This window comes from Ursus americanus, chromosome 14 (genome assembly GCF_024610735.1).
Source record: "Ursus americanus isolate L20-20 chromosome 14, mUrsAme1.1.p, whole genome shotgun sequence".
Classification (NCBI taxonomy): Eukaryota; Metazoa; Chordata; class Mammalia; order Carnivora; family Ursidae; genus Ursus; species Ursus americanus.
In genome coordinates this window covers 63,499,751-63,522,921 of record NC_142140.1, presented here as the reverse complement: position 1 = coordinate 63,522,921, position 23,171 = coordinate 63,499,751, and positions in this window count along the sequence as shown.

The window sequence follows — 23,171 nt, the reverse complement described above, 5'->3', positions numbered from 1 at the left end:
TATCTGACTCTTGGTTTCAGCTCAAGTTATGATCTCAGGGTTCTGGGATCGAGCCCCATGTCGGGCTGCTCCGTGCTCAGTGTGGACTCTGCTTGAGATTCTCTCTCTCTCTCTCTCTCTCCCCACCTCCCTCTGACACTCCCTCTCATGCTGTCTCTCTCTTCCTCTAAAATAAAGGATAAAATCTTCAAAAATAAATAAGTAGCTATATTAAGGCATAATTCACCTACCATAGAATTCACCCAACTTAAAGGTACAGTCAGACGAGTTTTAGTAAAATTGATAAAGTTGTACAGCCATCACCAGTGTCCAGTTTTGGAATTTTTCCATCACCCCCAAGATTTATTTTGTGCCTATTTTTTGCAGTCAGTCCTTGCTCCCACTGTCAGCTCCAGGCAACCACTGATCTGCTTTCTGGCTCTCTAGTTGTGTCTTTTCTGGAAATTTCATATCAGTGTAATCAGATTCTATGTAAGCCTATATAGTGTGGCTTCCTTCAGCTGGCATAATATTTCTGCGGCCCCTCTGTGTCGTGGAATACATCAGTACTTCACCCTGACGTCGTGTTTGTACTATTAATGAGTGGTTTTCCACGGCGTGGACAGACCACATTCTGTTTATCCATTCATCAACTGATCAACATTTGGGGTGTTTCCAGGTTTTGACTGTTAATGAAAATCGTTGCTTATTAACTTCTGGTACAGGTCTTGATATGACCGTATGCTTTAATTTGTCTTGGGTGTACACCTGAGAGTAGAATTGTTGAGTCATCTGGTGAGTTTAAGATGTTTAAGAATCTCCAAACTGCTTTCTAAGCGGTCGCGTCATTTCGATTCCCACAAGCAATGGCGGAGGGTTCTAGTTCCTTCACGTGCTCGTCAGCACTTAGTATCATCAGTCAAATGTTGGATCATTGCCATTCTGATGGAACATGTCACTGCTGCTTTAATATGTATTTTCCTAATGTCTAATAATGTTGAGCATCCCTTCTTATGCTCATGTGCCATCCAAATATCTTCTTCAGGGAAGTGTCTACTTAAATCTCTTGCTCATTTTAAAAATTGGGTTATCTTCTTATTAAGAATGATCTGTTGGGGGGTGCCTGGGTGGCGCAGTCGTTAAGTGTCTGCCTTCGGCTCAGGGCGTGATCCCGGCGTTCTGGGATCGAGCCCCACATCAGGCTCCTCCGCTGGGAACCTGCTTCTTCCTCTCCCACTCCCCCTGCTGTGTTCCCTCTCTCACTGGCTGTCTCTCTCTCTCTGTCAAATAAATAAATAAAATATTAAAAAAAAAAAAAAGAATGATCTGTTGGGGCACCTGGGTGGCTCAGTGGGTTAAGCATCCAACTCTTGGTCTCAGCTCAGGTCATGATCTCAGAGTCATGGGATCGAGCCCCACGTCAGGCTCCACGCTGGGTGTGGAGCCTGCTTAAGATTCTCTCCCTCCTTCTGCCCCTCCCCCTCTCTAAAAAAATAATAATAAAATAAAAACATAAATTGTGTCATGATGGGAGAGATGGTGCTCACGAGCGATTCCTTCCTGAGGAATAGTCATCCAGCTCTGGAACTGAGCTTCGATGAGGAAACACCACAGATGAGGTGTGGAGAAAGCTCTGCTGTGGGAGAGGCTGTGGGAAAGGTCTCTGAGAAATCCCTTCCTCCCACACCCAGGTTAGGCACAAAGAGTTAACTGGAAGCCAGTCTGGTCAGGCGAGCCGGACAGGGCCACCCGCCAGGGCACGTGTGGGAAATAGTCTCTCCGCGTCTTTCTCTCTCAGCCCCATGTCCTTCCTTGTCTCTATCATCACTTAGACAGAACCGTCTTCGTCGGTGATTCTGTTTGCGGTAACCTAATGTTAATCAAAGTTTGGGTACGATCAACGGGTTGGATACAATACAACCTTTTTGAAATATCACTCTCAAAAAAAATCTAACTGTCCCTCCGTGTCCCCAAAGGAAGTTCTCTCGTATTCTATGTTTCCCATGGGTTGGTGGCCTTGGACGGATGAGCTCTTTGAGCGGGGATCTCTTTTATTTCTGCAAAGCTGTGTGACTTTCAATGATGGAAGAGAGAACAAGGACTGAGGGCGAGTACAATGTGACCTGGATCGGGTCAGCTGTGAACTGGGTGCTCCACACCCCACACTGGGAATCCCCCAGGGCCACGGCATGAGGGACAAGGTGCCCAGAACTGGGTCTTGAGCCCTGGCCAAGCTTTAAGATCTTCTAGAGGATTGCAGTTCAGAGACCCTGGTAGTGAACGGTGCCTCTTATGTTGTGGGCATTGGCTTTTTCATTCTTCAATGTCCAGGAGGAAGAGAATTGCTAAAGAATTCACCAGGGTATATGGTCACCTCTTATTAGGGAGGGGGTGGGGGTCAGGGATCAGAGGCAAAATTTTTACTAGGTAATTTCAAAGGGTTTGATTTTGCCACAATCTCAAATATACACAAAAGCTGCAAGTAGGGTAAAAAAAATTCTTTTTTTTGGCAAGAATGTTGCTGATAGAATGCCTCATCATCCCCGGATACTTCCATGTGGATTCCCTACAACTAGGACCTTCTCCGGCATAGCCGCACCCCCATCAACACAATCAGGAAATTAACATTGCGTACGTTTCCACCATTCACGTTTCACCCAACAGCGTCCTTCCTAAAAATGAAAGAACCCAGTCCATAATCACGTGTGGCTTTTAGTTGTCATGTGCCTTTGGTCTCCTTCCGTCTGGAGCAATCCGCTCAGGTCTCCTCAGCCCTCGCGGTCATAAAGATTCCAGGCCAGTTGTCCTACAGAAGGTCTACAGACGTGGGCGCATCTGATGCTCCCCGCGAGCAGATCGGGGTTCTGAATCTCACGCAGGACCATCACCGAAGGGATGTGTGATCTTCTCGTCATTGCGTTCATACCGGGTGGCATATGATTTTGATTTGTCCTATTACTGATGTCGTCGTTAACTTGAATCACTTCGTTAAGGCGGCATCTGCCAGGATTCTCCTCCGTAAACTTACTCTTTATCCCTTCATAATGAATATTTTGTGGGGACATCCTCTGAGACTATGTAAATGTCCTGTGCCCTCTCAAATTGTCAATGTATTCATTTTTTCACATATAGACTCGGAGTTTCCTATTTTATTACTATTTAGCTTCTTAAACGTTACTTTTTTGGGAACCATTTGAATCTATTAACTATTTTATTTTTTTATAATAATTTTTAATTATGTTAGTCACCATACAGTACATCCCTAGTTTTTGATGTAAAGTTCCATGATTCATTACTTGCGTATAACTATTTGAAAGCTAACTCTTGGGGCGCCTGGGTGGCTCAGTTAGTTAAGCGTCTGCTTTTGGCTCGGGTCATGATCTCAGGACCCTGGGATCGAGTCCTGTATCGGGCTCCCTGCTCAGTGGGGAGTCTGCTTCTCCCTCTCCCTCTGCCCCTCCCCCTGCTTGTGCTCTCTCTCAAATAAATAAACCAAGTCTTCAAAAAGGAAAGAAAATAAAAGCTAACTTTTTTAAAAGAAAGGACCTGAATTCTAAAACTTCCACGGACCGTGTGCCCTCTTCGAATCCGTCATTATCCTTTGGCCAGGCTTAGGGAATGCGCCCCCCCCCCAAAGGTGCCTGAGCATGTGTGTAGGGTAGGGGTGAGTGTGTCATCAACCCCAGTGGGACCCAGGGCTGAAAGCGGGGAGGGGTGTCTCCCCACGTGGCGGTGGGTAGCTGTTACCAGAAGCAGGGAGAATGGAAAGTGGCCATCGAAGAAACAAAATTGGGTATAAAAACAACAAAGCACAGACAACGGGCGATGACTGGGGGGGGCTGGTGTTGGGAAATGGGGGAGATATTGGAACAGAAACGAGTGCCAGCAAGTCAAGCAACAAGAGGGTGCTCAGGGCGGGGAGGGCCTGCCTGCTGGTGTTTGGGGTCACACACTGGGCCACTTTCCGTGAAGTGGGGACCCTAGTGGGGCCAACTGGCCCTGACTGGCCGAGGGGGGCTGTTCGTGGGCAGAGGATCAGATCCTGGGAAAGCCAGACAGTGTCTTCAAAAAAAAAAAAAAAAAAAAAAGCAAACCTGTGTCTTGGTACAAGACTTTCCCTGACGGAACAGCCCCTGTGCTAGCCCAGAGGTGACCATCAGCCCAGCCTCCGACCTTGGCGGAGAGGCTGGTGTGGAGAGCGTTGTCGGCCTCGGGGCTCTTTGGAGACCCCATTTTTTTAAACGCAGGAAGTATCTGCCACATGACATGAGTTATGCTTAATGCCACTTACTCTGTGCCTCTCCCCCAGGCTTTTCTCTCCCCACCTCTCAGCCACAAATCCATGGAGTCTGCTTATCATTCCTCCGTGCACGGATATTTTAGGAAACTGTTTGCATGTTGGCAGCTGTCCCTAGCCTGACCAGAGCACACCTCCGCAGACAGACACATTCTGCAGATTTCTAACAAAGCAAATATGTTGGTTTTGGCGTAGGTTAGCCCCAACTTATCAGACTATATTGCTTGGTTGACTAGGAGAAAATATCTAGGGAAAACACATTTTATGATTTTAATTGTTATTATAGGTACTCTCAAAAAATAAATCTGTGACCTGCAATATATTTCAGCGAAAGTACTCACATCTGGTTCCAATTAGCTGAGGAGTCTGTTGGCTGACTGAGCACGGGAGCCTTTTCTGGAAGTCAGCTCTGTGTCTCAGGGATTTTGTTTTCACCCAGAGAGGCACAGTGGAGACCTTGTTCCAACACAAAGGCATTAACTGTGAGTGTGACCCCTTGCAAACATGGCAGCGCTAACCAAAGGCCTTAACGGGTCAGGATCCCCGTCCCGGAGAACTGAGGCCGGCAAGTGTGAAGGCAAGGGCAGAACGGAGGCAGAGAGAGTTCCAGAACAGCTCTGCAGACTCGTTGCCGTTCCAACCTCCATTCACAACGAGGACCAATGGAAGCTTGGATACAGACCGTGGGGGCACTTCTCACCCTTGTTCTGGGCAAGAGGACAGAATCCAAACACTGCACCACGTTCATTTCCGTCCTGAGCAAGATGGAATCTCTAACAGACATCTCCTGGGATGGTTTGCGTTCTACTCGCAAGATGATAGGAGCTGTTCCAACCTCCATTCACAACGAGGACCAATGGAAGCTTGGATACAGACCGTGGGGGCACTTCTCACCCTTGTTCTGGGCAAGAGGACAGAATCCAAACACTGCACCACGTTCATTTCCGTCCCGAGCAAGATGGAATCTCTAACAGACATCTCCTGGGATGGTTTGTGTTCTACTCGCAAGATGATAGGAGCTCTAATAAGCACAGAGCTACGTCCTGCTTTCTCTGTGGGCAAGATGGCAGAATGAATGGTACATTGGGTAGGATGAAAAGAAGCCAACCAACCAATACTGCACCGGCTCTGAGGAGTCCAGAAAGCACCTGTGACCCGAACACTGGCGCTTGTAAAGTCTGCTGACGTCAGCAGTTTCTAACTAACCGGGTATCACAGCTCCACCCACACCCGTCTCCGTGGGTAGGAAGAACAAGAAAGCTTCAAGTTCCCATTTCTCCCATTCAACACACATTTTCCCCATGGACATTGGGAGCCACGTGGGAAAATACCATCCCGCCAGCTCCTGGGACATGAGTGGGTCTTGCTTGGGGTGACCTTCCGTCCCTCTCTATGTGGCCCTTAGTCCCCTAATCATACCCTTCAGAAAGCCTTTGATGTGTTGCCCCACATGAGCCTCCATGAGCCACTGGATGACTAACGCTTTTTGTCACAAGTAGGGGGCTACTTAGGTGCAGGGATGAATGGGTGCCTCCTGGGATGGAAATGTATGAATAATAATTTTTAAAATAGCCAGCAGTTATGGAGCGCTTACTGTGTGCAAGGCATTGGTCTAAGTGCATCCCAAGGTCCCTTATTCTTGTAGGGGAGGCGCCATGATGATTCCCATTTCACAGGCCGGGAAACAGTTACAAAGACTTGACTGGGGTAACCCAGCTGGTTCCAGAACCATCATCGGTAACACGGTAATAATTCACTTATATTTTATAGGAAAATTCATTGTAAAGTTTGCAAATGACACAAAATACTTAAAAGCATTGAAAATTCCATGAGAATTTTCGGCTCCTGGTCACAGTTCTGGCCTTTTCTATCCTCAGTCTCCTGGTTATTTCTAACCCTGCGTCATCCCTCAACAATGTCCCCTCCTTTCCAAGCTCCAGCCACCCACCCTTATTCAGGCCTGACTCCGTCTGCCCTGAAATCTTGGAATGGCCTCTTCACTGCTCTCCTGGCGTTCTGTTGCTTCTGTGCTCCGACTAAGTCACGCTTCTCTGCCAGATGGAACGAACACAGTACAGCTCTGGCCTGGCCCTGCCCGGCTCACAGCCCACTGATCTCTATGTTCGATGCCTTCCACGGCATCCTCCAGTCAATTTTTCCAGCATTGCCCAGGTGATGCTCTTTGACTCTATGCTTTTTTTTTTTTTTTTTTTTTGGAGGAATGACCGTGAGCCAAAATACAATGGTAGGTGATGGGAAATAAGAATTGGAAGGTCACAGTGCTTGTCCTCAAATTCTTTTTCGTAGCGAGAGGATGAATTTGTAAACAGATGCACAATCATAATCCTAGGAATGTATAAAATACATCTGCCCGGGGCCATCACAGAGGGCTTCCCAGGCAGGGAGCTTTGAGCTGGAAAAACGAGCCACAGTCCCGAGTGGACCAGAAGGACAAGTTGCAGGTGGAGGACACAGGGCCCAGGGACGGGGAGCAGAGTGTGAGTGTGTTTGTGGAAGGACAAGTAGCTAAGCCGAGTGAGAGCATAGGGTTTGATGAGAAATGGAGGAAGTTGAGAAGACAGGAGCCAGATAAGAGCCTTTCGTGATGTGCAGATGTAAGCCCAGCTGCAAACTACGAATGGATTCCAGAGTTCGTCTGGGAAAATAAGTGCGAGGATTGCCAAGAACCCTTTCTAAAGGAGGAGAACGAGGAAAGAAGAAATATTGCTTCGCTGAATATTAAAATATAGCATCACAGTGGTTGGAATTGTGTGGCCCTGGCGAAGATGAGGAAGGGGAAGGAATAGAACAAGAAATAGAGAAACGGGTCCAAGTGTTCATTACCAGACGTTCAGATAGCGTGAATGTGATGTCTCAAGTCAGGATCAAAGTCATGAGTTTCTCAGGACGTGTTGGGACAACTACCTGAACTATTTTGAAAGTTGGTTTCCTATGCTTCTCCATCATTCACAAAATAACTTCTAGATCCGCCCTGTCCGATCGAACTTTCTGTGACAACAGAAATAATGTATATCTGTGGTAGCCACTGGCCACACGTGTATTGAGCACTTGAAATGGGGCTAGTGCACTGAGGAGCTGAACTGCTGATTTTATTTTGTTTTGTTTTATTTTGTTTTATTTTTTAAGATTTTATGTTTAAGTAATCTCGACACCCGACGTGGGGCTTGAACTCACAACCCCGAGATCGAGAGTCATGTGCTCCACCGACGGAGCCGGCCAGGCGCCCCCTGAACTGCTACTTTTATTTTATTATTTTTTTTTAAAGATTTTATTTATTTATTTGACACAGAGAGAGACAGCCAGTGAGAGAGGGAACACAAGCAGGGGAGTGGGAGAGGAAGAAGCAGTCTCCCAGCAGAGGAGCCCGATGTGGGGCTCGATCCCAGAACGCTGGGATCACACCCTGAGCCGAAGGCAGACGCTTAACGACTGCGCCACCCAGGCACCCCCTGAACTGCTACTTTTAATTGGTGGAAATTTAAATAGCCATTTGTGGGCTCGCGGCTGCCATACTGAGGAGTACCGTTCTAGATGGACTAAACGTATAAATATAGGAAAGAAAATAAAGCACTAGAATAAAATATAAGTAAATAGTTATATGATCTTGGGGTATGATCTTCTTTGGTATCGTATCCAAAGCAGACATCATAAAAGAAAACATGGCATTAACTACCTAAAAACATTGCACATCGGAATACATGAAATATACTAGAACGAGTTAAAAGACAACATAATTTACCTCGTATATGACAGATAAAGGGTTCATTTTTTGATACATGATTATAAATTAATAAATCAGTTGTAAATTAATATTGTAATTTTTTTAGATTTTTAAAAAGATTTTATTCATGTATTTGAGAGAGAAAGAGCATGAGCAAGAGAGCACAAGCAGGGGGAGCAGTAGAGGCAGAGGGAGAAGCAGGCTCCCCGCTGAGCAAGGAGCCCGGTGTGGGGCTCAGTCCCAGGACCCCAGGATCATGACCTGAGCTGAAGGCAGACATTTAATGCTCTGAGCCACCCAAGTGCCCCAATATTGTAATTTGATAAAATTGAAGAAGCCTTAAAAAAAAAAGGGTATGAATAAAAAAAAATCGCAGAAGAAGAAATACAAAAGCCTGGTAAATATGAAAAACCTTCAACCACACCAATAATCACAGATTCGGCAATCAGGGCAACTGAGATACTTTGCCAAACTGGTGATGCCTTTAAAAATGTTGGTGTAGGCATTCTTTTTTTAAGCTCATTTTTTAATTTTTAAGTAACCCCCACAACCATCATGGCCCTCGAACTCACGACCTCGAGATCAAGACTTGGCGCTGACAGCCAGCCAAGCGCCCCTCCCGTAAGCAATATTGAAGAGGGAGTAGAGAAGCAGGCGCTCTCCTAGGTTTATGTCCAAGTGTAAGTTCATGCAACCTTTCTGGAAAGTAATTTAGCAACACAGATCAAATTACACATTCTTGGGTCAAATTCTAGGTATTTGTATATCCCCCCCCTTTTTTTTTTACGGGAAAAACCTGCAAATTAAGACCCCCTGATGACCTCTGTGTGTGTGTGTGTGTGTGTGTGTGCGCGCAGTAAATTTTTATTTAATTGAATCGAATATTTCGGGATTATTTAGGCTCTGTGATGGCTGAGTCCAGGTCCTGTCTCAGTGTACTTGGTGGCATTCCTTGTGGCAAAGGGGAGCCGTGGAAAAGTGAGACGTGTCCTGAGAGCTCAGGGAAACACTCGTCGCTGCCAACCACTGAGCATTCAGCGGGAGCCAAGTGCGGGACATGCAGCCTCTCCTTTAATACTCACCTCCTGAACCACAGACCATTATCCCCATTTTACAGATAGGAAAACACCCCAGGCAGGGTTCAGTGCTGTCCCCGGGCAGCCAGAAAGCCAGGGTTGAAAGCCAGGGCTGTGGCTCCTAGCTTCGTTCCTCTTCCTGGCCAGGACTCCAGGACCCCGTGCAGCATCGAGGTCCCCGTGGGGTGAGCCTGCTCAGGGAAGACCCCGCAAACAGGGAAGCTCTGACCCTGGGCTCTCCCGATCTGCAGCAGGGACCCCGCCAGCGAAGACAGGCAGACAGCACACCCAGTGATCTATGGATCTCTTCCCTACCCCCGTCCAGCAAGCTGGAGTAAAGAAAATTGGTGGCGGTATGGGCGGGGAGGAGCCGGGTTGAAACTCATTCGAAAAGACTCTCATTTGTTGAGGCTGAGCCGGGGTAGAGCTCTCAGAAAAGGAATTTGGAGAATTGAGTGTCCTCAGACTTTTCCATCTGCTCTCCGAGGAGGCTCTGCCAAGTGACCACGGAATGTTGTGCGTGTGCCCGGGCTCGTCGCGGCATCCATCTCCTGCGTCCTGCGTCGGGCTGGGGCTCAGGTTCCGCAGCCGGGGTGGGTGGGGGTGAGCTCCTAGGGGAGGGAGAACTCCAGGCTGCCAGCTCTCTCTTGCAGCATAGTTAGAGCCTGAGATAGTTGTGTGCTCAGAAGGAAGTGGGGTGGGCGAGCAGAGCCGAACACCATGTGGTCTCCATCAGCGTGCAGGAAGCACATTGGGTCAACGCTGCAGGCAGAATTGGGTCTGCAGCAAGGACGATGGCAGCCGGGACATTTCCTGGGGTGGCTGGACCTCCCAGGGAAACCTAGGGAGAAGGATGGTCTCCCCTGGGCCGGGAGGGATGGGACGGGGTCGGGTTGCTCGGACGGATAGAGGGGAGCGTAGGGATGGATTTTTTTTATCCAGAAACTGACGAGCCTGTATCTTTCCTCGAGGAAAGGAGTATTCTGCTTCTGTGTCTGTTTTAAAAGCAGCTAGAAAATGTAACTGTGTGGATCTGGACAATCACTTTAGCTGTGTGGAAACTCATAGCTGAGGACTAAGCCAAAGAAGATTCTGCTGAGATCGCTTTTAGTGTTAAGGTCAGGGATGCTCAAACCTTCCCAAGTCCTGCCCCGGACTTACTGAGTCAGAGTCTCCAGGGAAGGGGCCTGAGAATCTGTGTCTTATTTTATTATTTATCTAACTTTTTAACAGATAAGGATACTGAAGCACCATTTATTTATTTACCCCATTTTATTGAGATACAATTGGAATACAACAGGGTATAAGTTTAAGGGGTACGGCGTAAGGACGCTATGTACGTATAAGTTGCAAAATGATTATCGCAATAGGTTAATACCTGTCACTTTAAATAGTTACCAAAAAACTTCTGTTTTCCTTGTGATGAGAAATTTTAGGATCTACTGTCTATAGCGCGGTTAACTACAGTCCCACCGTCCACGACATCCCCAGAACTTATCCGTCTTCTAGCTGGAAGTTTGTCCCTTTGGACACCTTCACCCAATTCCTCCACTTCCCGCCCCCACCTCCGGCAGCCCCAAATCTGATCTCTGTTCTGAGGAGTTTGGTGGGTTTTTTTAGATTCCCCCATAGAAGTGAGATCGTGCAGTGTTTTTCTGTTTGACTTGGTTCACTGGACTCTGTATTTTCGTCAGCACCCCGATGAGTCTTATCTCAGGAAAGTTCAGGAATTGCTGGAGGGGATGGGACGTCCCCAAACTCCCCCTGCCCCGTTTTGGAGAAAGGAAGAGGGGAGGAGAGGCTGAGAGCATCAGCCTTTCGGGGCTCCATGATGTCGGGAATGGGAGCTTGCGATGCTGGGGTCTTTCCGTCCCCCGTGGTGTCTCGCACCTGCTGATGAGCAGCTCTTCGGTGAAATTGCTCGCACATCCGGGCACCCAGAAGGAATAGCAGGTTCGGCACAGGGGTTGGGGGACACACTCCAGACCAGGGTTTAAGAAACAGGGGTTCTGGCTCGTCTCTGCCACCGATCTTGGCAGAGTAGCTTTGTGTGGCTTCGAGCCAGGACTGGACTTCGCTGAGCCTTGGTTTCTGCAGCAGTGAAGTGGGGACAGTGCATAGGCTCATTGACTGTACCATACTCAGTAAGTGTTACTGAGGTCTCACTGTTAGGGACTGTCTGTAGGGCTTGCTGGCAGCAAGAGAAGTACTTGGAGTGGTTATGAAGCTCTTTCCCAGCATTTCCTGGAGTATACACCATCGTGCGGGCTATAAACAGCGTCCCGGGAAAATAAAAGGGTCTGTATTCGGTTGAGGAAATGCTTGATTAAATTGAATTAAACAGTCTTTGATTTAGGACCTCTCTGAGTCCCTTATGAATGCGCTGTGCCTCGCCAGGGCTGAGGCCGTGGGCGAAGGGGTTGCAGGGGGGAGGATGCAGAGCTCCTCGGGCTGGTTGGTTTGGTGATACCACGAAGTAGGGGAGCGTCTCTTTCTGTATGTGTGCGGTAAGGTAGACACAACAAAAAAGGGGCATTAAGTGCGTTCACATTGTATAACGATGGCCACCATCCCTTTCCAGAACTGTTTCATCTCCCCAGATGGAAACTCTACTCATGAAAGAGCAACTCCCCATCCCCCTCCCAGCCTGTGGCAATACCATTCTCCTTTCTGCGTTTATAAATCTGCGTCCTCTGGGAACCTCCTATAAGTGGAATCCTACAGTATTTGTCTTTCTTTCTTTTTTTTTTTTAAGATTATATTTATTTATTCGACAGAGATAGAGACAGCCAGCGAGAGAGGGAACACAAGCAGGGGGAGTGGGAGAGGAAGAAGCAGGCTCATAGCAGAGGAGCCTGATGTGGGGCTCGATCCCATAACGCCGGGATCACGCCCTGAGCCGAAGGCAGACGCCTAACGACTGCGCCACCCAGGCGCCCCAGTATTTGTCTTTCTGTGACTGGCTTCTTTCGCTCAGCAGAATGTCCCTGACGTTCATCTGTGTCTGAATTTTCCTCCTTTTTAAGGAGGAAGGCATCATATCCATTACATGCACGTACCACATTTCGTGGATCCATTCATCCATCCGTGGACCCTCGGCTTGTTTCCACCTTTTGGCCGTTGCGAATAACACTGTTGTGAACACCGGCGTGCGAGGGTCTGTTTGAGTCCCTGCTTTCAGTCCTTTGGGGCATATACCCAGAAGTGATTGTTGGAGCATCTCTTGGGCTAGTGTTCTGTGGGAACAGTGGACACAGGGGTCTTTATAGCTCCGACGGAGAGCTAAGAAGCGAGAAAATTCTCCAGGGATAGTCCTGCCTTAAATCATTCGGTGGAAAAGCATCTCAGGTTAGGAGTTAGAACTCACATTCCTGCCTGACCAGGACCTCTGTGGTCCTTAGTTTCTGCAGCGGTTAATTAACAGTGATAAACCAGAGGATCTTCTGCAATCTGAGATTCTCAGACGTGGTGTGGTCCCCTTCTCACACGATGTGGCATCAGGATGGAGCCTGATGGAGGGGAAGGGGGACAGTCTGGGAAGAAGATAGCAGCATGCAAGTAGGGGCAACTTTGTGTTGTTTTCCTTCAATCTCAATATCTTAATTTTTTAAAGACCTATTTCCTTTTAAGGGGGAAAACAATATTTGGCTCTTTCCTGACCTTCATGCTTTGGGATCCAAACGCTCCTAGGACCGTTCTCTCTTTCTCAGGGTTGTCCTGTAAACCTCAAGAGCTGGTGTCACGCTTGCAGACTGCCTCTCCCTCCCCAGCCAGCAAAGGGCCAGTAGAGAAGACAAGGGCACTGGTATTCCCTCTCCCTGGTCCCTTTTGGAAGGGTGGCTTGCCTTTTCTTCCACTATTAGAAGCACAAAGGAAAGAGCAGTCACCTACGTTTGTCTCGAGGCCACAAATGATGAGCCTCAGGGACTGTCCTGTCCTCTGAGACAGGAATGATTTCCCACTTTCTTCTTCAAAAGCAGTGTTTTCCCTCTCCTGGTTGGGAATCTCTGGCTGCTACTTGAATTTTAAATGTAATACCCAGGTTTATACACGAAGCAAGCTTTCCCTGGTTCCCTTAGCAACGGCTCTAACTTTTATAGCCTGCCCAAGCTCATTCTGAAGGAACTTGCAGATTTCATGATAATAACATCTCCCTGATCCGGAAGGGAAGAAACGTTAACCTTTCAAAATGATGGAAATCTAAAATTAAGCCACAGAGCAAAACAAAACTCTTGGGGCCCCTAGAATAACCTTCACAAAGTCCCGTGCTAAAGACCAGAGCTTGGTTTGTGAGAAAAGTGTTTAGGAGCCCTGGAAATTCTATTTACCTTTTTTTTTTTTTTTTTTTTAACGCATCCTTCTCGACAGGGTGACGGAGTGGGGGCTGCTAAAGACAGCCCAGTTAGCAGCAGTACTAAACCATCTGGTTGCCTGGGGATAAAGGAGATGGAAAAACTTTAAAAGCCACGTAGCACTGTGCTGTGGCATTTTTGACAGACCCCAATCAAAACGAAATGAAAATGAACGAAGTGTTGGTTTTTGTAAAGATGAGCCTCAGTTATCTGGAAAACTTAGCTGTTTTTAAAGAATTTTGGGTGCCAACAGAGCTGTATAAGCAAAGCACCCTTAAGTTTTGAATCAAAAAACCTAGCAAGGCGTTCAAAGATTTAAAAAAATCTATCAATTGGATGAATCACCAGTGGTGTCTGTCTACGGGGGTGGGGGAGCGGGTAAAGTCTTGGGTAAGACTAACTCCTAGATTGGAAGAAAGTTTGATGGTTCTTGTAGGGAAAACCAACATTTCAAAGGCACAGGTTTGTCCTCTAGTGTAGGTTGAAGCTGGGATTTTAACGCCAGGGCAACTTGCTGCGTTGGTGAGGGGAAAACGCTCTAATGGGTCTTTGAGGCTGTGAACGTGTCATCTGTAAGGGAATGGGGAGTTTCAGTTCTCTGCATGATCCTCTAAACCAGTGAATTCTCCCAGGGGCAGAGCTGTAGCAAGGCAGGTCTGAAATTGTTTCTTCTGGGAAGATGTGTGGTGCCGTCTTGTCCCAGCCTGGGGACAGTTATCAGAGGGTCCAGGAAGGATGCCTAGAGGCTTATCTTCACTGCCTGCTGACAGAGGTCCCCTAAAGGCAAGCAGACAGACATGGCCTGAGGCAACCCTTATAATTCCCCCAGGCTGGATTATTCTAGAACAATTGTGCCATCTAGACATTAGGAAATGTGCTGATTCCAGAATATTGGTCCGATGCCCTTTGGGAACAAAGGGCAAGAGCCCATTCTTGTGGGTGTGGATGGGGTTTCCCCTAAAAGGAATGGGTGTTCCCACGATCAGTCACGATCCCGGTCCCGGGGGATCAAACTGCGAACTTGGAAGGACAGCCTTAGGCTCTCCAAGGGGAAAACCGTTTCTTGTTCTTGGAGCCTTGTGGGCTGAAAAGCCTGGGCCCTGGGGAGAGAGGGTTTCTCCCGTTTACTCCCACTGTGGGAGGTTAAGTTGAAATCGGCAGTGGGGGACAGAAACAAGGCCCAGAGAAAGACATCGGGAGGGGACAGGGTTCCCAGATAAAATGCTGGGTACTCGGTTAAATTTGAATTTCAGATAAATAACAAATAATATTTCAGCATAAGTACATCCCAAATATCACATGGTTCCTAAGATTGCACAGGACATACTTACACTAAAAAAAAAAATCATTTGTTGTTTATTTGAAGTTGAAATTTGACTGGGGGTCCTGCATTTTTATTTGTTAAATCTGGCAATCCTAAGAAGGGATTCCAAGTTTTCGGTGTTAAATTTTAAAGAAGTCTGGCGCAGCCTTGCTGGGGGCACTTGAGGGAGGGGTCTATGCCATGCTTTGGGTGAAGCTGTACGGGTGGGGGTGGGGGGGTGGGGGTGCTGTCCTGGGGAGAAGGGAGTGAGGGAGTGACCCCGAGTCACAGGGCTGGTTGGGATGAAAGTGTGGGTCATGGCAGACTTGTAGCTCTTGTGAGCATTGCTTCTGGAGTCCTAGAAAATTTGCAGAGGGGAACATGGTAAAAGTCTGTGGTCAGAGTGGCAGGGGCCCGGGGCTATTGGAATTTGGGTGTTAAAATGTAATATGACCTCCTGAGCAGGTGAAGTCTGTCCTACTTGAGTTTCAAGCCCAGCTTGAGGCATCAGGGTTAAAGGCTGTGATACTGTGATTTATAATAAAATAGGTATTTGGTCTCTAGGAATATCCTAAGTGAAGAGAGCCGTAAAAAGGTGTCTTTTGTTATGTTAATAAGGCGACTCTGGGACTACACCTGGGGGGGTGGTTGCCAGGACAACCAACCGTGTGATTAGGGGGTTGGAACTGTCAGTCCCAACCCCACCTCTGGGGAGGGAAGAAGGGCTGGAGCTTGAATCAATCGCCAAAGGCCAATAATTTAATCAAACATGACTCTAATGAAGTCTCCATAAAATCCCGAAAGGGCAGGCTTTGGAGAGTTTCTCAGCCGATGAACAGGTGCAGGAGATTCGACGGAGAGGGAGGTGCCCAGAGAGGACACAGAAGCTCTGAGCCCCTTCCCACACACCTTACCCCACCCACATCTCTTCCATCAGGCTGTTCCTGCATTCTGTCATTTTATAATAAACCGGTAATCTAGTAAATAAAACATTCCTCTGAGTTCTACGAGCCACTCTAGCCAAGTTATTGAACCCAAGGAGGGGATCATTGGAACCTCGGGTCTCCAGCAGGTTAGTCACAAGCAGATGATAACTGGGACTTGCAGTCGGTGTCTCAAGTCACAGGGGACGGGGCAGTCTTGTGGCTAGTGTCTGAATTGAATTGGATTGTAGGATACCCAGTTGGTGTCTGAGAATTGCTTATTAGTGTGGGGTCCCCCTCCCCCCCCCAACTGATGTCAGAATTAGGTGCAGAACTCTTATAGGGCATTTCTACACAAGGGCGTCCTTTAACCTCCAAGTTATCACCCGGGATATTAACATGCAATTTATCCTGTTGTCTCTGGTTCAGCTGAGCCCCCCAAGCTGAGAACATAGGATATCAGGTGCCCACATCCGCTAAAGAAAGACTCCAAACCATTTACGCAGAACTCACTAAAGGGATCCAGGAAACTGGCTGGGGGACCCCGCTCGAGGTTGTGGAACGGGAATTGAGATTTGCACAGGACACTGGATGGGGAGCGTTTCACCAGAGTCACCAGGATGGGGTGCAAAGCATGCGAGAGCGTGTCTTTCCCTTCCTTGAGCCAAGTGAAATGGATCTTCAAGATCTACTTCGAGAGCCGGGGTGCGTCCCAATGAAGCTGTTTAACTAAAAAAGGACTCTGGGTAGGAGGGTCTTCTGTGGAGAGCCAGCCTGCCCCAGCAGACAGAGGTTGGATACAGAAGCTGGCGGGGAAGAGGCCTAAGTCCTTAGTAGTTAACCAGGTGGATCATTATCAGGGCCAGAAAGTCTCGCTGTGGGCTGTGCCCAGTGGGAGACTCTCTGGGGGAATTCATACAAGAGGCCCTTGTCACAAAAAGCGAGCCTTTGACCACCTGCCACATGCAGAGGACACCAAAACCAAGAAAGACTCTCCCTGCCTCTCATTCTCCATGCCACCCCGAATCCTAATTCTTTAAGAGCCTGAGGAAATCAGGAGGACCCCACCTCGTGACCCCCTCCTCGTTGCGAATTCCCAAACCTGGGGCAGGAGAGAAGCTTTTAAATGGCTGAGAGATCAGAGTTCTTACGCAAAATTTGATTTCAGATTTTAAATCTCCAATGATGAAATCGTTTCTTAATTCCTGAGAGACTCTGGTGTGGAAAAAATCGAGTTGTTTCCTGTTTCTATACCAGTGAGTCTGGCTCACTCAAGAATGACTTGTGTTCTATTGCTCAGAGTCTGTCTACCTGGTCTATTCTAAACCCCCCCTGAGGACCCAATGATCTGCTGATTATTCTTTATCACCTCCCTGGGAAATGAAGAAAAACAGAGTGTGCATGGGGATCCTGCCAGATAAAGGAGTCTTGCAGGAAACCAACAAGATGTTTTCAGAGGTGACGACGTGGGGAAGTGGTCAAGAGCATGGACTCTGAGGCCAGGCTGTCTGGATTTCAATCCTGGTTGCAACTTCAGACAAATTGCATAATCTCTGGGTGCCTTGGTTCTCTCCTTGGTGGAGTGGGGATGATGCTAAATCCTTAGGCTAAATTGTGCTACAGTAACAAACAGCTCTGAACACTCCCTGGCTTACAAAAAGAAACAAAGATTTATTTCTTGCTCCTATCACATGATGCATTACAGGTTGGCTTTGGCTGTTGCCCCGGAAGCGGATTGAAGGGGCAGCTTTTATTGGGAACATTGCTGGTGTTAGGGCAGTGGGGAAAGGCGGTCGATGGTGGATCCACATAATGACTCTTAGGCTTGTCCTTAAGAATGACATATGTCGGGGCGACTGGGTGGCACAGCGGTTAAGCGTCTGCCTTCGGCTCAGGGCGTGATCCCAGCGTTATGGGATCGAGCCCCACATTAGGCTCCTCCGCTGGGAGCCTGCTTCTTTCTCTCCCACTCCCCCTGCTTGTGTTCCCTCTCTCGCTGGCTGTCTCTATCTCTGTCGAATAAATAAATAAAATCTTAAAAAAAAAAAAAAGAATGACATATGTCGCTTCTGTTTACATTTCCTTCGCTAAGCTTGATGTCAACATGGTGGGGGAGATAGAATTCTCCTACAAGGAAGGACAGAGAATATTTGAGATGATCCAACCAGTCTGCCACAGTACCCACCTATGCAAAATGCTTAAAATAGTTCTTGATAAGGTCACGTAAGTGCTATATAGAGATTGCTATTAATATTTCCTTTTCCTCTTGAATATTTTGGTAGTTTTCCTAAGGAGCCCTGGCGCTCTCAGACTCTGATTTAGGATCAGTCCCTACATCAACTGCCCAATTGAGCAAGAACCATCCAAAAGACCAGAGAGGAACCCTAACCGAGAGGTTGCTGGAACCTACCCCCCCCCCCGGCACCGCCACCCCCAGCCTGATTTGGGGTCTAACTGTAACATTCTAATGAAGAGAAATAAACAAAGCTGTGTTTTCCTGGACCACTCTCTGCAAGTCTCCCCCTGAAAGACAGGCGTCAAGGAACTGGGCGATGATTTCTCAGCTATTTCAGGATGAGTAGGTCTCCGCAGTGTTATTCTGGTCTCCAGGCAGACGGCAATAGCTCTGGGGCGGGAAGGAGCAGCCTTCTTCTGGGAGCAGCCCTATCTGGGCCCAGTCACCTGCCCCAGGTTTCCCGTGAGGCGTCATGGGACCCCCACTCCCTACCCTCCCCCCTCCCACGGGCAGCCTGACACAGAGGTCTTCCTGCTGTGTGTTTGATCTTGGGTTTGCGACTGGGCTGTCAGAGTCTGGGGCTGGAGGCTGTCCCGGAGTCATAGGGAAGGGGGGGGTTCACTGTTCTTGAGCCTCCAGGCCCATAGGGCCCCTGGAGAGAGGGCCCCCTCTTGGGTTTCAAAGACCCTTCTCAGGCCCTCAGAGCATTTCAAAACCCTCCCATCTAGAGGGTGCAAGTGGGGGACTGGGGCAGAGGAGCTGCGTGCAAAAGAGGGTGAGAGAAACTGACAGCATTTCCGTTCTTATTAGGACAGCTTTAACTTTATTCCCTTCCGATGGCTTCAGAGCTGTCCCAGCCTGCCCTGTACAGCCGCTCTTGTCTCTCATCTTACCGCTGTTCTCCTTATCAGCTCAATTGGAAATGACAAACATTTCTCAGTGCTTTGCTGGCTCGTAAAAAAAGGCACTAGCCAAGGGCTTTGGAGAAACCAAAGGAGGTTTGAGTTCTTGTCCTGTGGTTCACGAGAGCAAAGACGTTCACAAGTGCCGGTACTGCGGGACCAGCGAGACAAGGCTGCAACGGGGCTCCTCGGGGTGGCACCCCCGATGTTTGAGCCTCAGGCAGGTGCTGAGAGCTTCCCAGGTGGTGGCATGCCAGCTGGGCTTTGTAGGGTGCTGTTGCCCCCAAAAAGCTTTGCTCAAGTCCTAACCGCCATACCTGTGAATGTCGGGTCCCTGCACGTGTGTGATCAAGTTAAGATGTGGGGTCATACTGAATTAGGATGGACCCCCATCCAGTGACTGGGAAATCTGGACACCAACACAGATATGCAGGGGGAAGGCATGTGACAACAGAGGCAGAGACTGGAATGATATGTCTACCAGCTAAGGAACTCCAACAATTACAGGTAGCCGCCAGAAGCTATGAAGAGGGACAGAAGGATCGTCCCCTAGAGCGTTCAGGGCGAGGGAGCACAGCTCTGCTGATACCCCGGTTTCAGACACGTAGCCTGCATAACCACGAGAGGACAAATTTCTGTCCTTGTAAGCCACCCAGCTTGTGGTAATTTATCAGCAGCCCGAGGAAACCAGTGTGGATGGACGGGTAGGGCTCCGAGGTGCAGGAAGGATTCATCACTGCGGACAGAGATGCTGTGAGTGAAGAGAACGACTTTTGAACGCAGATGGTGTCCTTACGGAATAATTAGTAATTGGATGTGGCCGGAACAGAGGCAGTGGAGCAGAGGGAGCCAAGTATAGTAGGAGATGGTGGAAATACAGCCCGGGGCCTCGAGCGCCAGGATACGAAGTTTGCCCTTTGTCCCATATGGGACAGGAAGCCATTAACATTTTTGATCGGAGTCTGAGCTGTCCCTAGTGAATTACTTTCATGAATCAGGGGTAAGAAATGGCCTTCATCCTCCTCACTAGTTTTGGCCCCAGGATTCTTAGATGGTGCTGGGCTGAGTGCCGCAGGGTAGGGGACAGGGTCTAATTTGTCAAAGGTAGGGGACAGGGTCTAATTTGTCTCTTCATCCCCGTCACGTAGAGGAAGTAACATGTTGTATTACTTAGGACGTCAGCGCTAAGTAACAGAAGCTTGCTTAAGTAACCAGGGAATTCACTGGCTCTCAAGACAGGGGGAGAAAATGAGAGGGTGTATTAGTTTGCTAGGGCCGCTGTGAAATTGTGATTCACAATAAGAAATATACATTTGGTCTTCGTCCCAGTTCCCGGCACAAAGCTCCTAAAACCTAAGTGATGAGAGCCATAAAAGGTGTCTTGTTACGTTCAAGAGGTAATTTTTGGAAGCCCCTGGGTCACCTGAGGGTGGGGGCTGGTTGCCAGGGCACCCCACCACGTGATTAGAGGATCAGAACTTTTAGTCCCCCCCACACCCTGACCTTGAATCAGCTGCTAGAGACCAAAGATTTCATCAATCGTGCCTATGATGAAGCCTCCATTAAAATCCAAAAGGAGGGGCTTCGGAGAGCTTCCCCACGGGTGAACACGCGGAGATTCTGGGAGAGGCAGGTGCCTAGAGAGGACATGGGATCTCTGAGCCCCTCTCCCACACCTCTCCCTCTGCGTCCCTTCCATCTGGCTGTTCCTGAGTTCTGTCCTTTTACCATGAACCAGTAATCGAGTAAATAAAAGGTTTCTCTAGTTCTGTGAGCCTCTCTAGCAAATTGTTTGAACCCAAAGAGAGGTCGCTGGAGCCCCTGATCTCCAGCGGGTCCATCAGAAGCACCGTCTGAAGGGCAGACTTGGGGAGCTGAGCCCTTACCCCATACTTGGGGGGTCTGACGTGGTCTCTGGGTGGATGGTGCTGGAACTGAGCTGAATTTTAAGATGCCCAGTTGATGCCTTGAGAGTCCCTTGGTGTGCGAGAACCCCATGTCTGGTGTCAGAAGGGAGCGTGTGCTAGTTGTGCGAGACTGAAAGGGAGACACAGGAGTGGTGTAGGTTTCCTCCGCAGAAGCCCGAATGAATGACTGCAGATCTGGGGGCATCAAACAGCACACACTTATTCTCTCGCAGTCCTCAGGGTTAGAAGTCCGAAGTTAAGGTGTCAGCAGGATGAGCTCCTTCCAAAGGCAATCTGTCTGGAGGCTCAAGGGCGGATTATGTCCCATTCCTTTCTCAGCTGCTGGTGGCGCCGGCCATCCTTGGCTTGTGGACACGTCCCTCCAATTGCACGTGGCGTTCTCCCTAAGTGTCTGTCTCTATGCTTCTTATAAGGACACCCGAGGGCCCCCGATGAACTCGATTACATCTGCAAAGACCCTGTGTCCACATAAAGTCACACTCACACGTGCCGGGAGTTAGGGCTTCATCGTATCTTTTTGGAGAACACAAGTCCACCCACAACAGAGCTGCTTCAAGTACGGCTGTCTTGAGGGGCCCAGCAAGGTCATAGGGCTCTCTTGACTGCTCAGATAGGCTCTCTGCCCAAGGGTGTGAGCATGCGGGGAAGGGACACAGAAGCTCGGAGGCTCGGGCAGGGAAGAGGCAGTAAACCGCTCCAGTGTTCCATGCTCAGAGATGCGAAGAGGGATAATGAGCCAGGAAAGATGAAATCAAAGTATGTTTTGTGTACAAGTGTAAATCAGAGACAAATTAAAGATAGTTTGGATAAGGAGCAGGGAAGGAGGAGGTGGGCGGGGCCAGTGGAGAGCTGTCACAGGCCCTGGACACCCTGTTACCTGGTTAGGGGGCAGCTCTTGTTAAAGGGTCCAGTAAAGAACAGGTGCCTAATATAACATTGTCTGTTACCTATACTTCAGTGATTTAAAAAAAAAAAAAAAAGCAGGTGCCCAATGCCAGTCTGAAGGAAAATCACTCTCTTTCTGTAAAGCTTGGTATCCCCTTCCAGACCCAGCGAGGTGGGGTGGAATCTGCTGTTTTCCCTCCCCCACTTCCATTCCCCATTCTCTCGGTACCCACCCCATCATTCCCCTTTAGGGTAATCCCCCCACTACTGCCTCGCTCCAGCTCCAGGAGGTCCCCTGAAAACCCCAGACTAGGGCAAGCAGCGCAGTCCGGCATCCCCTCGGCCACCGTGATTGGCTCCAGGAAAGGCCTCCTGTGTGTCTGGTGGGTCCTCATCCCTAGACTTTTTCTGGAACTCCTGGTACAGAGAAGCGTTCTTTTCCGCGGGGGTTGCTAAACTGGGAGGGTGTAAGTGTGAGGCTGCCGGGGACCATCTGGGCCACCACCTGGGAGCGCCTGCCTCTGAAAGAAACCAAGACAGAGGAAAAGGGGGCTGAGAAACTGGGAGAGAACCCGAGGCCTGGCAACATGCTTGGGGAAAAATGGATCTGGCCCTGCCAAGGCTGGGGGAGGGGAAGCAGTAGTTTACAGGGGTGCGTGACAACAGAATGAGACCAGACCCCAGTCATCCATTAATCCACTTGCCTGCCCAACAAAGACTTATGAAGGATCTATCCAGAGCCAGGTTCTTTCCTAGTTTCTTTTTATTTTCTTTCCTTTTTATCATTGTTCTCACTGATTTCGATAATGAGTTTAAAATAAGTAAGTAAGATGGGGCGCCTGGGTGGCACAGCGGTTAAGCGTCTGCCTTCGGCTCAGAGCGTGATCCCGGCGTTGTGGAATCGAGACCCACATCGGGCTCCTCTGTTGTGAGCCTGCTTCTTCCTCTCCCACTCCCCCTGCTGTGTTCCCTCTCTCGCTGGCTGTCTCTATCTCTGTCGGATAAATAAATAAATAAATCTTTAAAATAAGTAAGTAAGGGGGCACCTGGGTGGCTCAATTCCTTAAGCATCTGACTCTTGGTCATGATCTCAGGGTTCTGGGATCGAGCCCTGTGTTGGGCTCTGCACTGGGTGTGGAGCCTGCCTGGGATTCTGTCTTTCTCTCTCTCTCTCTCTATCAATGTCAAATAAATAAATAAAATCTTAAAAAAAAAAAAAAGAAGAAGAAAGGAAGAAAGAAAAAAAGAGAGGAAAGAAAGAAAGAAAGAAATCTATCTACCTGAGGGGGAAATCAGACAGCCTTGAAGGTTAGGCTCAGAGACAGGTCATGGAAGGCCAGCGGGGGCTGGCAGAAGAGGTGATTTTTCTTTTAAATTTTTCTTTTAAAGCAGGAGCCCTGCACAGTGTTTCCACGAAAGCAAACACAGTGTAGAGCGTGGCTGGAAGGGCAGGAGCCCGAACACAGGGAGCAGTGTTGCAGGTAAGAAGTTGAAAGATCTCGAGTAGGGGAATGTTCCTGGTTATTAATTGCTGCATTACCAAGTCAC